This window comes from Camelus bactrianus, chromosome 17 (assembly GCF_048773025.1).
Source record: "Camelus bactrianus isolate YW-2024 breed Bactrian camel chromosome 17, ASM4877302v1, whole genome shotgun sequence".
Taxonomy (NCBI): domain Eukaryota; kingdom Metazoa; phylum Chordata; class Mammalia; order Artiodactyla; family Camelidae; genus Camelus; species Camelus bactrianus.
In genome coordinates, this window is record NC_133555.1 from 43,582,343 (window position 1) to 43,594,563 (window position 12,221).

Here is a 12,221-nt window from a genome sequence, read left to right on the forward strand (position 1 = left end):
TTTTAATGCCAATATTCCCCTTAATATTTACCTTAATTACTCTCTGTATTTGTGGAGTAAATCTAAATTTATCTTTGGCTCTTTATTATTACTAACAATTTTTTTGGCAAACACTAGCATCTGAATCAACATCGAAGTGTGCCCTGACACCAAAGATGACAACAAATGATCTACTTCAGCCAACAGCACACTATGACCCAGAGGCCAAACCCAACCTATCACCTGTTTCTATAAATAAGATATTATTGGAACACAATCATGTTTATTTGTTTGTGTATTATCTATGACGGCTTTTATACTACAGTGGCAGAGTTGAAGAGTTACAACAGAAACCACATGGCCTGCAAAGCCTAGAATATTTACTAACTGTTTTTTTGCAGAAAAACGTTTGCTAACTGACACTGTTACCATGTATTCATTCAACATATATTTATTAAACATATGCTATTAATTAGGCACTGCTTTAGGCACTGAGGGTGTAGAGGTAAAAAATAGGCTTCTGCAATTATAAGACGTATATTTGAATAGGTGGTAGTGGTAGCTGACAATGAACAAGCATACAAATAAATTATTAGGTAGCTGACAATGAACAAGCATACAAATAAATTATTAGTAAGATAACTTCAGAAAGTGATTTGTGCTGGGAAGAAGATACAGTGGATGCGATGTTAGAAGACGAATGTCAGGAGGCAGCACCGTTGGCTTAGCTGTCTGAAGGCGCCTTGGAGGAGGCGCCATTAAGCTAAGACCTCAATGAAAAGGATGAAATGATGACAAGGAAAAAGATGTACAAAGTTCTTGGGATGGAAAGGGCTTGATTTGTCCTAAAATAAAAAGACCAGTGTGACTGGAGCTAAATAAATGAGGCCCTGGATAAATGTTTCTGAGACTTCTGCTCAATGACAAGTTGTATTCCTTCATTTCCACTGTGTCTCACAGAAAGAAGTGATATTGACTAAGGTTGCTTAGTATTCTTTTGTGTTAATGATTTATGTTGCTTGCAGTGCAAGCATAAATAATTTTTACATCAATGGTGAGAAAATGAAGAACTTCTGATTAAGACAAACAAACAAAAAAAGTAACAGGATTTATGTCCCCTTTAGACGCGAGGTTGAAGTGTTGCTCCTTACTCGTCTCTACTTTGATCAGGCTGTTTAAGGTGGCAGAGGTTAAGTCAGACTTTAAAATTTTCCTCCCTTCAAACCTAGTGACACGAACAAGTACAAACAAAACCAAACAAACCAAAACCAAAAAACTCAAAGACTACCAATGGGATAAAGAAATGAAAATAGCTGATGACTTGAACATGAACAAGAAATAAGTTTTAAGAATACATATAAATTTTCTTCTATAGTTTTCATGGGGAAAAATTTTGGAAGTAGGTGCATAGTCGGTGGATAGTGGTTTGTTGAGAAGACAAAAATATGACAGTGAAAATTTTCATTAGGAACAACCACTTAGGTGCATGCTTTGGCAGCAGATGTACTAAAATTGAAAAGATACAGAGAAGAGTACCATGGCTGCTGTGCAAGAATGACATGAAACTGCAGGAAGTAGTCCATATTTTTTTTAAATGGGCAAAGGACTTGAACAGACATTTCTCCAAACATGATGTACAAATGGCCAAAAAGCACATGAAAAGATGTTCAACATTGCTAATCATTAGGGAAATACAAATTAAAACTACAATGAGATATTATCTCTATACTTATTAGAATAGCTACTATTAAAAACAAAAAGAATAACCAGTGTTGGTGAGAACATGGAGAAACTGGAACTCTTATGTACCAATGATGGGAATAAAAAATTGTGCAATCACTATGGAAAACAGTATAGATGTTCCTCAAAAATTTAAAAATAGAACTAACACAGGATCCAGCAATTTCACCTCTGTATCCAAAAGAATTGAAAGCAGGATCTCAAAGAGATACTTGCATAATCATTCAGAGCATTACTATTTGCATCAGCAAAAAAGTTGGAGTAACCCAAGTGTCTATCAATGGATAAATGAATAAACGAAGTGTGATATATACACACAATGAAGTACTTGTCATCCTCAATAAAGGAAGGAAATTCTGATACATGCTATAATATGGACGAATCTTGAGGACACTATGCTAAGTGAAACAAGCCAGTCACAAAAAGACAAATGCTGTATGATTCCACTTATAGGAGGTTCCTAGAATAGCCCAATTCAAAGAGACAGAAAGTAGAATGATGGTTGCCAGGGGTTAGCGGAAGAGGGGAGTGGTGCATTACTGTTTAACAGGTGTAGAGTGTTCATTTTATAGAATAAAAAGAGTAATGGGGATGGATGGTGGTGATAGTTGCATGACAAAGTGAATATATGCTTAACACTATAGAACTGTAAACTTAGACATGGTTAAGATGATAAATTTTGTTATGCATTTTTTTTAACCACAATTTACAAAAAGTATCAACAACTTGTAGAGAGGAAGGAGACATTATGTCAACAGATCAGAACAGAGCTTGGGATACAGTAGATCAGCTGTAAGAGCTAGGAATTGTTGACTTGTTAAGACCACATGAAAATGTTACACAGATTTAAAGGATTTATCACTTCTCAGATGGGGTGATGAGATGAAAAACACAGAAAATCTTGCCCTCTGCAACTGCTCAGATGGAAAAGACTAATTTAAAAAGCGCTTCCCCTGACTTTTAAGAAAGGGCAAATGCTAACTACTCATACACAGATTCTTCTCTTCCATGTTCAAGTATGTTGTGAGCCAGCAGCTTGAAATTAGCAAAAGGTAACCACACAGCAATGAATGATTTGACTCTTTTATGATTCAAAGATAATTTCATTCATATTTTCATTTGATAGAGTATTATCAGCACCACTTCAAAGATAAGCAGAGAGTCAAGAGATTGAAGAACTATACATGGTAGGAATTACCAGGGGAAGAGTTGCATAACTGCTTATTTCTGTTAGGTTCTAAATCTTGAGTACTTGGTACTGCAACCCCATGTTTCTTTCGTGTAAGTTCTATTAGAACGAATCTTCTTCATGCATCTATACATGCTTTGGAAATGCAGAGAATAAAACATACCAATTAATGGGAAGCAGCTATTTATAAAGTCACTCAAACCATCTCCTTTCCACATGGCTCACCCAGAGAGTTCATTCTTTACTGCTTTTCTCAACATGGGTTGTAGTAAAAACAACTTCAGAAATAGCTATGCAGCAGTAGACAAAGCCCTGCCTTACATTCCAAAAAGATCTGAATTCATTACCTGGTTCTGCCATATGCTGAGTGCATTAGTGTGGGCAAGATGCAATCACTGCAATTAAGTTTCCTCATCTGTACAATGATTCCATGCACCTTCTGAGTGCAACAGTTAAATGAGATAACATATGTGCAAGCACTCTAAAGAATAAAATTCCCTACAAATGCAGGCTCTAATTATCATCGAAGTCCCCATAAATTTGGGAGGAAGTACCTTAAGCAAGAGTAAGAGAACACAAAGAATACTTCTTAGAAATCCAAAAATTCAGGTCTTTCAATGCATTGTAAATTTAAACAAACATTCAGAGATTAAAATATGGGGATATTTCTTTAGTAATTTATTTTAAGAATGGTAGAGAAATAAGAGAGCTTTTCTGCCCCAGAAAGTTCACTGTTTTAGATCCTAAATTCTTATCAAGGAAATATTTCTTTCCTTATTTTATGCATAAGAATTATAATTTAGAATCACAGAATTTCATAGTCGAGTCTATAAATATTTGATTTATCTATAGCAATTAAATAGTGAAATCCTTGATTTTGATAGTTTTACTTAATGATGGAAGATCAGGGGCCAATCTGGATCTTAATCATTTCTGTAGGTAATTTAGATCAAGTTCTTACATTTTTATAACCTCATTTTCCTGTCTGTTCAAGTGTGGAATGGTTTGTTCCTGTCTTAGTTTAGATTCTACACAAACAGCACCGGAGGCATGGATTTAGGGGCAGATAGTTTATGGGGGAGGTAACTGCAGAAAGGACAGTGAGAAAAATAGGATACTGAAACAGGAAGGGAAGAAAGCAACTAAAGGAGCATCCCTGAGCCAGTTTCTGTGGCGAACACTTAAAGCTCATTCACCCCCGGGACTGTCCAATGAACCACGTGGAATGCTTGTCCAAAATGATCCCTCCAGAGGGAGGAAAGCTGGGCCGTTACTTCCAAGTGGCATCTGCATGATGGCTGAGTGGCTAAGGCTTTAGGGGTAAATCGGAAAGGTAGGAACGCAAGGAGCCACCACAGCACGCATTTGTGCAGAGGTGCTGGCATAGTGCACATGAGAGGACCGACTGGGTGTGGTGTAGGCACGAGAAATGGCTCCTACCTTACTGGTTGCTAGAAAGACTAAGTAACTTGACGTAGATGTACTTAGGAGGGTGCCTGGCAAATTGTAGAAACCCTAAGTGGCAGCAGGAGTTTTTACTAGACCAAGAGATTTGTTTATAGATACTACGAGTTGGTAAGGAGTTTGCTCTGTCCCCCCTCCCCCATGCTTACTCTTTTCTGTGCCTCTCCCCTCTATTGCTAAGTATATCTTTCTGTGCTTCACATCCATATGTCTTTGCGGGACCATTATCACTCTTCCCTTACCGTTGGCATTTTATAAAATGTATGATCTCATCTATGTTGTCTCATTTAAATGGCAATCCATTTGAGAAACAAGATCAAGTGCTTTATTCAATTCTGCATAATTGTGAGAACCCACAACGATTTTATGTATAGAAAGATGTTTAATAAATATTATGCGTTTCAACCTGGCTATAAAATGAATGTCTTTCAATTGCCTCCACGGCTGAGGTTTACCAGTGTTTAAAACACATGGCCTTATTACTTCAATGAAAATTCAAATTCATAGCTCCCATTAGCATTGCAGACAATTGCTGGCCTAGTTTTCCTGGATATTAATGGAAGTGCAGATCTTTTAATGAGCTTAGTACAGGGAGAATTTTGTATTCATATAAACCACTAACCCCTCTCTTAGCCTAGGGCTAGCTAGGGAACAGTCACCATGACAAACTGGTCAGATAACTTCAAAGATACTAAACTGTCAGAAAAACCATTATCTATGACATAAACAACAACTGCATAGTCATTTTTTGGTGTATTTCAAGGCGAAATTTAATGTCTTGGATGTAAATTTCTCTTGGTGTCCTACTTCAGTGATCGATCCATCTAATTCACTAATTATCTAATTCATTTTATTCCATTTTCTACCTTCCTGATTTTTAATTTTAGGACAACATCAGAGCTCAACCTGGAAAGATCTTCCTCTCCATCAATCTACATTCACTTTCCAGCCCTCTCTTCTCTCCTAAACTTTAGATGCATAGAAGTTAATATGTTCTCAGTATCTCCACTTTGATGGTGTAGTAAATTATTTTTTAAAAAACCCACCAATTCTTCCCTGATTTGCATACCTTTGCAATGTGACCTTGATGGCCCTGTCAAGAGGTGGAATTTTCTTCTTTATCCCATTGGATCAGGATTGAACTTGTGACTTTATTTGACCAATTGCATCAGTAAAAGGGACACCTATAAAAGTTGCATGCTGAGAACACAGAAGACATCAAAGATTCAACCCCCCTCTTGTTGCCCTGAAATTTACACACACACACACACACACACACACACACACACACACACACACACACACACAAGATTTATGCTAGCTTATTGGAGGACAAGACCAAGTGGAGAATGACTCATCCTATTTGAGGTATCCTAGATCAACCAGATTCCAATTAATCTCAAAGCCTATTTCAGCCACGTGAGTGATGCCAGTTGAGGCCAGCAGAACTACTCAGCTGAGCTCTGCCCACATTCCTGGCATAGAGAGTCACAACCAAATTAGGCATTAAGTTTCATAGTGGTTAGTTACATCATGATAGGTATATGATAGAGATGTTGAGAAGATATTGCTAATTTAACATATACAATAGTCAGGTCAGTTTTACCTTGGTTTCCCCCCTTCAACCTACTATTTTACAGTTCAGTTTCCCTTTTAGAATTGGTGATTTCAATCTTCTAATTCCTCAGGCCAGAAATCTTACAGTCATCCTTGCAACCTTTCTTTCCCACATGTCCAAACCATTAACAAATCCCATTGGCTTTCCTTAATATCTCAAGTTGGAGCCCTTCTCTCAATTCTCCATTGCTTATATCCTGCTTCAAAGCAGTATCATCTCTCAGTCAGTTGGCTGCAGTTAATTCTGAATTCTTTCCTGAATTGCTCCCCTGCAATCTATTCTCTGTGTAGCGGTAAGAACAATTTTTTAAAATCGTAAGTATCAGGTCCCTTTCTGACCAAAAATCCTTCACTGAAACCAAGTTTATTTTGTGCCTCAAAAGTTTCACACACAATTGCCATATGACCAGGCAATTCCTCTCTTGGGTATACATCAAAATAACTGGAAAACAAATGATCAAACAAAAACTGTCCATGAATATTTACGGCAACACAATTCACAATAGCTAAAAGGCAGAAACAATCCAAATGTCCATCAGCAGATGAATGGATAAACAAGATTGTGGTATATCCATGCAATGGAATATTTTAGCCATGAAAAAGAAATGAAGTGCTGACTCATGCTACAGCATGGATGGACCTGTTACAAAAGGTTACATATTACAGGACTCCATTTATATAAAATATCCAGAATATGTAAATCTGTAGAGGCAGAAGGCAGATTGGTGGTTACCAGGGACTGGGGTTGAGAGGAATGGGGAATAACTGCTTAATGTGTATAGGATTTTAGTTTGGATTGGTTAAAATGTTTGGAACTAGACAGATGTGGTGGTTGCACAAAATTGTAATATAAATGCCATTCAACTGTTCACTTTAAAATGGATCATTTTAAGCAATGAGTTTCATCTCAATTAAAAAAAAATGCTTCATTGAGTTCTCATGTTACTTGGAGCAACTGTCAAAATCCTTACAAAGGCATCATGTTCCTATAGAGTCTAGCCTCCACTTCCTCTCTTCCTCGTGCTTTCCCCTCTCCCATCAGATAAGATTCTGCACTATTTGTCAAACATTCCTTGTATTCGCTCATCTTAAGATTCATGCATTCTTGCTTTCTACAGCCTGGATTTCTTTTCCCCTAGATATTAACACAGCTCACATTCCACTGCCTTTTGGCTATTTAGATAATAGAAAATATATTTTCCTTAATTTTTTTCTCATCTACTTATTCTGTACAAAAGGGAAGGCTGTGATATGTATAATGTCAAAATGTTAGTAGTACCTGGTTCCATCTGGATAATGTCCCCTAATCCTAAGTAGGTACGTGATGATCTAATCTGCCAAAACTTCTCAAGAAAAAGATTACGAGACCTCCGAAGACAAATGTCTACAAATTGAAGGTAAAGATCACAAAGGAAGGCTTATTTTCTCATGTATGCTGTGATGCTATCCCAGGTGAGAAGAGGGGGATGAACTGGAACTGGACTGTGAAATATTTCATGGCATATTTTAGTTTTGTCTTACTCAGTTCTACTCTTTTGAGAAAGGCTATACGCATTCTAGATCCTGACTACATAGTCCTGCCAGACATCATGGCATCTTTAAAATTCTCCTGATCCACGTGAGATTTGGTTTTTTACATGTCACTCTAGAAACTCAGAAGGTCTACTGAAAATAAGCATCATCCTCAGTGGAAGTAAAATTGTGTTTTTCATGAAATAAGCCAAACACAAATAAAGGTTTAATGTGCACAACACAACCCAAAGTCAGAGGAGTCTTACTGGAAGAAATACATGGAAGAAAAGCTGGAAATTGGTTCTAGGTGGAGTGGAGAATACCACGCAATTTATAAGCAGTGATAATACAAATCTACTTCAGGCTGCAGATCTCAACACTTATATTAGTGATTTTACATGTATCCTCTCTGTTTTTCTTCCTCTTTTTGTCCCTGTCCTGATAAAGACACTGCATGAATTCCCCTAGATAGGCATGTGTTTCTATGGATGAAAACTGCTTATTTCCTCACCTTGGTAAGTATAGCAAGTGCTATGAGTAAATCATTTTGGACAAGTAGTGAACCAACTTCAAATCAGGGAAAGTGATCACTCTGGTACCCACAAGTCAAGGGCTTTATAAGAAATGGAGTCCCGCGTATTCAGGGATGCTCCTTCCATCCAGAAACCTTTCTCCATCTTCTACATGATTTTTTTTTATTAGAAATCCAGAGACTCAGCTGTAATTTAAAATAAATATTGCTGTTTACATGTGTCCAGTTGCTCCTTGACTTTATAAAAATTTCTCGACTAAAACAGAGTATTTCAACTCTTGTAGTTCTCGGTGGATGAGAGAGCTTACAGTAACATCTCACGTACCGGCAGAGCTCTGTTTTAACCCCAGGTCTATGGCTGATGGGAATGCTGATCACCGCGCCACGAGTGAGATCTCCACACAGAAAGAATGGCGGTTGATTTCCCTATTTACATGTAATCACTTATTTTGTATTTGTATATGCAGCTTAATTTTTCACAAAGTACACGTTGGGCCTAGTTTGACAATTATTCCCTCGTTTTAAAATTCTTTTGAGAGAAAAGAGAAAAAAATAGTTTTCAGGCTTTTAAACATATGTCCTATAACTACAACCAGCAATTTTGTTTAAGGGTTTAGCTCATTATTAGCTTCTAAAATATACAAGCAGCAAATTATTGGAGCAAAAAAACAAGGATATTTTGTTATGTAAGTCGTCCAATGAATGAATATATTTTTAAAAATTATGGGTCACTTTTGACATAACAGGTAGACATTTAATAAATATTTGAATGAAGTTTTAAAAAAATGGAGTATTAACTTTTCTACGTTACTTTTGATCGGAGACTCAGTTCTCTTGACTTCGTTCTTTTCACACACAATAACGTTCTCAGTGGTATAAGTCATACTCGAAAGCCAGAAACCAGTATCTATCTATCTTTCAACTCACTGATTTATCCATTCATCCAGTCAATCATTTGTTCAACTACTTGAGACATTCAACAAGTATTTATGAGCACTGATGAGGCCAAGCCATGTTCCAGGTTTTGGTAACCAAGGAACACGGGACTAAGGATAGTGAATATAGCATGACATGTACTGAAGTGAGGGAAAGCACGCACCGTATGTGATCTCACAGTAGAGACACCTAATCCCCTCTTGGTGAGTCAGGTCAGGCTGTCGGGAACAAGTAACATCTCAGCTGTAGTCTACGAAGTGAGCAGGGGTTAGCGAAGTGAGTGAACATGTTGGCTGTGCAAGGACATTTCAAGCAAAATAGAAGGAATAATACAGATTTTTGGCACTTGGGGAATTGGCGGAATTCCTTATAGCCATAACACAAAAAATATGAGGGCTTAGTATTCAAACTGGGCCTCTTTGGAAGCAAAGAAGGGGTTTTACAAGCCATTTTCCCCTGCATTTACATAGAATTTTATGTATATTCAATTACCAGATTTTATAGTGTATTAGTAAATAGTAATAGTAAATAAATAAATAATAAATAGTAAATAATAAATAAATAATAAATAGTAAATAAATAAATAGTAAATGTTTCTTTTTGTCCCTCAAAATAAACCTTCATAAGTATTGATTTTATACAGACATCTTGGAATCCTGGAAAACCAGAGCATTAATGACTAGCAATTAGGATTCATGTCTGTTTACTATTATTGCTCTTACAGAGTATCTGATTTCATAATTCCTAGAATCTTTCTGATTGTGCAGGCTTTCCTGAACAGATCATTCCCCACTGGCTTACCTGATTTTCTCACCTGAGCTAAATGTAATTTGCTTAAAAATCCAGAACCTTCTCCTGTGCACTTTAGAAACCTGAGCCATGGCAAAACATCTAGGCTCCTCCTAAGACAGGTGAGATGTTCCACTCAGAAAGGTAGCTGAGTAAAAGCCCCATTTTAGTTAATGCAAATACGCTCAAAGAGAAGGGGTTAAGAACCTATGAGAATCTTTCTAATTGAGGAGTCGAAGCCTCAAAGCCACAGAAAAGTGTATGGGAGCTGCAGAAGGCATCCAAGGCATCGTGTAGGCACAGCATTCAGAATGGTTCAGGCTGAAGCCCTGGGAGTTTATACTTCCTTCAGTGTATGATGGACACGGTGGTGAATTAGACTTCACTGTCCCTGAAAGTAGCGCCACCTACAGCTTGGGGCTTAACATTGCCCAGACTTGAGCGCTGACTCTCAGAGAACCAGGAAGCTGCTTTGCCCCAGAGCACCTAGCTTACAACTGCAGATCCAAAACGAGTCTTGTGAAAATGATGATACCCTGAGCTTTCCTATGGCTGTATGTGGGCCAGCCAATGACTAAACCTACCATGTAGTCCATGTATGCTTACCACGCTTTCAGAAATGTCCTCAGACACCCCCCCCTCAGTTTATTCCAGTGCTTTACTCACAAACTCTGTATTCCATTCAGACAGAACCACTGCTTATATTCATGACACCAATCTATTTCCCTGCCTGAGGCTACTGAACTGGTAGAGTTTGCCATTATGATTCCCCTTTCACGCACCTCTTCCACGTCTACCTTCTGTAGTGAACTCTGTCCAGCCTACTCTGCTCCCATGGCGCTCTGTGTGACACACTGCTGGGGCTGCGCTCGCATCTGTATACACGTGCGTTCCCAACAACCAGTGTTTTTCCACTTTACTACTTCTCTGTTTTAACCACAAAGTTCACTTATGCAACATACTCCCAAAAGAGTATTCCACAGTGCAAGCTATTTCTTATTCTAGCTCAATAATGCAATTATTTCTATGTTTAAGGCAGCATATTAGAAATACAGATGTGAAAAACACATTATTAAAAGGAAGCCCTTGAATTTGCTTTATGTAATAGGTAAGTCATCAGTAAATGTTACTGTTTTGACAAATAATGGGAAATCCTTGTGAAATGTCTCTTAATTTACCAGTTAGGGGATAAGGATGCCCAGCGACAGGTGCCTTTGTGCTGTGCCCCAGGCTGGATGTAGTTCCTGATACACTGTCAGAGGTTAACACATGTATGTAGAGTAATTTTTCGAATGAATGAATGAGTGAGTGAATTAACTACCTGGCTTATTAATATTATGTTCTCATTTGAAGCTATGCTCAAGACACAGATGGACCTGGAGGTCATCATACTAAGTGAAGAAAGCCAGGAAGAGAAAGAAAAATACTATATGCTATCACTTATATGTGGAATCTAATTTTTTTAAAAGGACACAAATGAACTTATTTACAAAACAGGGACAGACTCACAGACACAGAAAACAAACTTACAGTTACCAGGGAGGAAAGTAGGTGGGGAGGGATAAATTGGGAGTTTGAGATTTGCAGATATTAACTACTATACATAGAATAGATAAACAACAAAGTCCTACTGTATAACACAGGGAACTATATTCAATACCTTGTAATGACCTATAATGAAAAGAATATGGAAAGGAATATATATATATATATATATATATATATATATATATATGAATTCATATATGCATAGGAATATATATATATGAATCACTATGCTGTACACCAGAAATTAACATAATACTGTAAACTGACTATGCTTCAATTAAAAAAAAGGAAGACACTGAGCTTCTAGGGAACCTAATGACATTACCAAAGTCTTCATCAACAAATGTTCTGAGTAATTTGATATCTGGTTCAAACACCTGAAACCTCGAATTAAGAATCTGAAATCACAGGCTGTGAAGATGAGGTGCCTGTGTATTATGTGTAAACAGACCTGCTGAGCAAAGGATATGCACAAAACTCCCCTATCTCTCTTGCAGAGTTTCATTCAGGGAAAACATAGCTGTTTGGCACAGAAACTGTAACTGTCATGCCACGGAAGTTGCAGACAGTAGCTATGTTCACAGAGTTACCGAAAATGCCCTGAACCAAGGGCAGGTCATCAAAGGCCATGATGAGAATTGTGACCACTCGACCAATTTGACATAGAACTTTTAGGAGAGTGAAATGTCTTCATTACTAGCAGTCCCTCTGGGCTCTTTCATTTGAGATCACGGACTCTGACAAGAGCCCATTTCAGTGCCTTTCAATTGAGGACAATATCAGAATGACGGAACCACCGATTTTACAGAGAGTGAGAGGAACAAGAATATTCTGCACTCTAAGTCAGCCTTAGTGTGGAGCGCTGGGGGAGCAGGAGAAAGAGTTTGGGACCCTATTACCTGGGTTTGTTGGCCG

General features: G+C 37.7%; 1 non-coding gene across 1 annotated transcript; it reads left to right on the plus strand.

Moving 5' to 3' along the window:
- The first annotated feature begins 1,465 nt into the window (after positions 1–1,465).
- On the plus strand, positions 1,466–1,568 carry LOC123618252 (U6 spliceosomal RNA). The gene has a single exon (XR_006726671.1). It is a non-coding gene; the product is annotated as a U6 spliceosomal RNA (small nuclear RNA).
- Positions 1,569–12,221: the final 10,653 nt, after the last annotated feature.